Here is a 5,471-nt window from a genome sequence, read left to right as displayed (position 1 = left end):
AGTGTTTTACACCAGTAGAATAATTACATAATTACTCTTCTAGAGTAAATTCATGATTTTTTTTTACATTTTACAATTAAACATCATGATTAAGTAGTTAGAAAAAATTCCAAAAATTAAAAAATAAAACAAAAGTTTCATTCAGTTCTTATGTTAAGGTTATTTTGTATGTTAGGGCCCATTTGTATTTGATCTACACTATATTTATGATAATATATATAATTGACATATTGAACCACTGAAAACGAAAAAGAAAAAAGAAATGTTACCCGTTCTAGAGAGTTACGAGTCGTCAGCCTGGATTTTAGCTACACCGCCTTCAAGTCTAAACCCTAGTGGGCCCAGTTGATGACGTGTCAAAGTTACAGGCAGTACCCGAGAGAAGAGTATGTGTCGTAACCAACCCGGATTGCACATGGATCGTATAAATTGAAAGAGATGTCGAGAAAACCCTAAGTTGCAAACTCAAAAGTCAGGAAGAGCGAAAAAGGATTGTTTCAAGTGTTCATTCATAGGAGAAGTTGCAAACTCAGAAGTTAGTTAGAACCTTTATATTTTCATTTTCCTTAAGATTTGATCATGTATTCAATGAATTCTTGTGTTTTAGTTATTTCTATGAGTACCTAACCGCCTTATAGTCGATTATGTTAGGATGAATCTTGATACTATGTGATCTTGGATGATTTTATTTATGGAGTAAATTACAAGTTTTGTCCTTTATCTTTACAGCAAATTTCAGGCACTGTCCTTTAGGGGTGAGCAAGAAAACCGAAATAACCGAACCGTAACCGAATAACCGAAATAACCGAACCGAAAAACCGAACCGAAACAAAAACCGACGGTTCGGTTTTCGGATTTTTAATAACCGAAAATTTCGGTTCGGCTTTCGGATAAACTTTTTCAATAACCGGAAAAAACCGAACCGAACCGATAAGTTACAATCCATATATTTTTATGTTTAAGTTTAAATTGTTTAAGTGTTTAACCCAATGCTAGTAGAAAATGTTAATTTATTCTTGGATGTTAAGTGTTTATAATTAAAACATTATAACTGAAATGATTTATTATTACCTATAAGATATAACAAAATTTAATATAAAAATTAAATTTAATAAAAACTTTGAAGAAACATAAAAATAGATTAGAAGGTAAGGTGTATTTAAACAACATTAACTAAAGAGGTTAACTATAATAACTTAAATGTAAACATATAAAAAGATTGTTATAATATAAATTATACTTTTTATTTTTTGAATCTTACATAATTTTGTTCCAAAAACCGAAATAACCGAAAAACCGAACCGAACCGACATAAAAACCGAAACCGAAAAAAACCGAAACCGAACGGTTTTTAAAACCCGAAAACCGACATTTCGGTTTCGGTTTTGATTTTATCAAAAAACCGAACCGAACTGAACCGTGCACACCCCTACTGTCCTTTAGGCAAAAAGTTGACAGGCGGTGTCCTTTATGTTTCAAAATCTTGCAAGTTTTGTCCTTTAGACCAAACCATGTTAGAAATCTCAGTTAAAATATCTCATGTGCAAGGCACATGAGGGTAAAATGGTCATTTTCCTTGCACCCCTTTTAATTCCCTCATCTTTCAGAGTTAGGGTTTTTAATGTCAACAGCTGATTAATGTCAATGGTGGTTGAATCATGTTGACGGATAAGCTTCAAAGCTGTCTGACCACCGATACCTATAATTTTACAAAAATGTATTATTAATAGGCCACAAAACCAAAAAAAAACTTAAAATTGAAAATATCGGTGTACGTAATGACATAATTTATGTATTACCTTTAATGCTGTCACAATAATCACACCCACATAGAATGCACAAATCAATAAATTGATCCAATGTCAGGTTAAGTTCCTCCAAAACCTGATAAAATCAGTACGTCAATGCTATTAGTAATAACACAGAAAAGTAGTAAACAGATCATAATTGCAATTTATTTTGTTTTTAGCACCTTTGAAACATCAAACTCCATCACAGGGGTCTTTCTTGAGCTCGGGTCCATTAAATGACGAAGAAATTTGGGTGCTCCAAAAGTAAAAGAATCCATATCTTCGGATGCAACAAAATAGACCTTACAAAACAAATGAATAAGTTAATGTATGATTTAATACTTTTGTGAAAGTCAAAATAGAGAGTTAGGGTTTTTAATGTCAACAGTTGATTAATGTCAATGGTGGTTGAAACCCTAACTCTGAAAGATGAGGGACAGCGAATGTGTTTAGAAGCTGAGTTCAGGGGTTGGTGTGGGCTATAAAGAGGGAATTGAAAGGGGTGCGAGGAAAATGACCATTTTACCCTCATGTGCCTTGCACATGAGGTATTTTAACTGAGATTTCTAACCTAGTTTGGTCTAAAGGACAAAACTTGCAAGATTTTGAAACATAAAGGACACCGCCTGTCAACTTTTTGCCTAAAGGACAGCGCCTGAAATTTGCTGTAAAGATAAAGGACAAAACTTATAATTTGCTCTTATTTATGACAGTGTGTTTTTAGTAAGTGTTTGCTAATGAACTTGTGATTGTGTTAATATGTATATTGGGTATTGATCTTTGAATGAGTTTGTGTGGGTAATCGAGGTCTTTCTATGAGGTTATGTATGTTAGATCTGTTTTATCTATCTTTAGGCTATATATCGATCGTTAGTCTAGAGCTTGATACTTAGTAGGTAATTGATAAGCTTATTCAAGGGTTGGTAATTCATATGGGTCACCCATGGGAATAAACTGATTGAAAGGGTTTGGAAATTAGTTATAGTTTGCTTTAAATTGAGTAGCATAGATAGTAAACCACTCAGTTCGTTAATCTATGTTTCTAAAAGAATATAAGAAACTTTAAATCACAAGGGGATGGTAAATTACTTAGTTACTTAGAACTGGATAGTTAGGTATGTTTATAACTTGGTTATTTCGGGGACATGTGGTCATCCTAGTAGGGTAATGGTTTTTTAACACTATATACCTCATTAATAGTGTTTACTATGATGAGTTGTCATAAATTCATAATCAAAAGACTTTGCAATGTGGTGATTTTGTGCAATGGTGAAAATCTTAAAGTTAGTGGATTACCCAAACTCTAATACTTTACTATAATATACCTAATATTATACATGTATAATACTTCCAAAAACCGAACCATAATATCAATCGAAGCAATGGTTGAATGTTATGTGTTAAGGTGGAAATTATCTTAGTTTTAGACTCCTTATTTTGGACTTCTAATGGGTGTAACACTCATGAAAAACATAAACTAAAAATAGTGTCCAAATAAGTGTCTAGGCAATATATGTTTTATATATTTTCATTCTTATAAGTTTTTCATTTATATTCCAATCCTAAAATCCTCATACTCATACTCATACACTTTCGTTTACCATTCTAGGGTAAACTTTGGTGACTCCGTCCTTCAAAACCGCTCACTCGCTTTTTGTGGAAATCTTCGCAAACCGTGACTTCATACTTTACCCATTTTGCGCTTTAAACACTATTTGGGTTGCAACATGTATCCGTATTAAAATCACAATCACACATACAATCAATCTTATGCAAACACTCAATCCTTAAACATGCTTACTTATTATGCTACTTGTTTATACATAATAGAACAAATATTATGCATGTTATCTATTATTAACTTTAAAAAGTCTCCCTTAACATGTATAGCATTATAGGATTAACACATCGCCCCGTTTGTTGGGTCATTGTTAAGTATTCAATCTTTATGGTCTTATTCACTTCGGTAAAGATACCCAACTTGGTAACCTACCAATCAGAAGTTGAGGCGCAAGATATCATCATCATACTATTCATTTGAACTTGTAAATGTATACGACAAATAATAAAGTGTGTATAAAAGTATATGAGAGGTTTTTTTCTTTAACTTATGTGATGTTAGATGTGATACATGAAGTTGAAAAAAATAAATTACAACTTCAAAACACATTTTTGTTGATATAAACTAGGATGTTTTCTGTGTGCATTGTAGCGGGCTAAACCCTGTACAAACCAACATCCAACTTTAATAAGTTATATAATTGCATAATTACCTCCTTAGAATTTAACAACTCAAATATTATTTTGAAAAAACTCATACTCAACTAGATGATGCAACATGCTCATTGCCGCAAGGACACAAGATGATTTAACCTGCGTTTTGTCATGGGGAGATAAGGGGGAATTCGATAAGGGGACACAAGATGATTTAACCTGTGTTTGTTTTATCATGATATCAGCACATGTCATAACAAACGAAAAATAAAAACAAAAAATGAACCTATAATATAACCACAACAATATCTACATCTTAATATTTTTTCAAAGCGTTTAAAAAGCCTACATGAATATATGTCATAAATTCATGTTTGTATTGAAAAAATAAGTAAATTATTATTATAAATAATTAGAAAATAATTGGTGGCATGTCCAATCTGACATTTTGAAGTGGTTCATGGAGTCATGTGAAACACCTTTTGAAGGGTTTCATTATAAAAAGTAAAAATACCAAACCTACCAATCAGAAATTAGAGACACAAGATAGCATCATCAAACTATTCATTTGAACTTGTAAATGCATATAAATATAAATATAAATATAAATATAAATATAATATAATATAATATAATATAATATAATATAATATAATATAATATAATATAATATAATATAATATAATATAATATAATATAATATAATATAATATAATATAATATAATATAATATAATATAATATAATATAATATAATACGACTAATAAATCGATCAAAACACAAAAGAAATAGAGAAGATAACAAGTTGCTTAAACATAATGGAATACATTTAACAAGGCTAATTTTAAGTTTGAAACTGTCAAAGTTTTATACGCAATATATGTAGTGTATGATAGACCACTACATGTAGTGGGTGAAGCTAGGGGTGTCGACGCAGGATAACCGGCCCTTGAAAGTTTTGGGTGGCACCAAACATGGATCTTGTGTTCCCGTTGATATCACCATTTCACATTATGTTTCCATACTGCTCTGTCCTCCTCTCCACCCCGCATCTTCTTTGTTGCCTCTTTAAATTGGCACCGCCATCCTACTTCCAACATCAAATTATCTTCATCTATCTACCACATCACTCTCACATCACCAATCCCGCACCACCTACCTGTCCTGTGCTGCATGCATACCCACCACCCCGAGAGAAAGAGTTTGTTGAACGTCATCTTTAATATCACATTTAAACAATACATACAAATGTTTATATGATTTCACAACTTTTTTACTTATAATACTTTTATATTGAATGTTTGCCATAGCCGTATAAAACATTTATACGTAGCGCTGTCACACCCCGATTTCCACGTGTATCGCCGGTGGGCCCGGTGGGGGATTACCGTGATGTAGTTGGCAACAATATAGTCAAACCACACAATTATATAAATGCACAGCGGAAGCTTTAAAGATAAATATATA

At 32.0% G+C, this 5,471-nt stretch overlaps 1 long non-coding RNA gene across 1 annotated transcript; it reads right to left on the bottom strand.

The window, feature by feature from the left end:
- Positions 1-1,651: 1,651 nt before the first annotated feature.
- Positions 1,652-2,096, bottom strand: LOC110875080. The gene is made up of 3 exons (XR_002556499.2): positions 1,973-2,096; positions 1,800-1,884; positions 1,652-1,699 (listed from the first exon to the last, which is right to left on the bottom strand). It is a non-coding gene; the product is annotated as an uncharacterized LOC110875080 (long non-coding RNA).
- Positions 2,097-5,471: the final 3,375 nt, after the last annotated feature.

Source organism: Helianthus annuus, unplaced genomic scaffold (assembly GCF_002127325.2).
Source record: "Helianthus annuus cultivar XRQ/B unplaced genomic scaffold, HanXRQr2.0-SUNRISE HanXRQChr00c038, whole genome shotgun sequence".
NCBI classification, from domain to species: Eukaryota; Viridiplantae; Streptophyta; class Magnoliopsida; order Asterales; family Asteraceae; genus Helianthus; species Helianthus annuus.
This window is presented reverse-complemented; position numbering and strand designations above follow the sequence as displayed.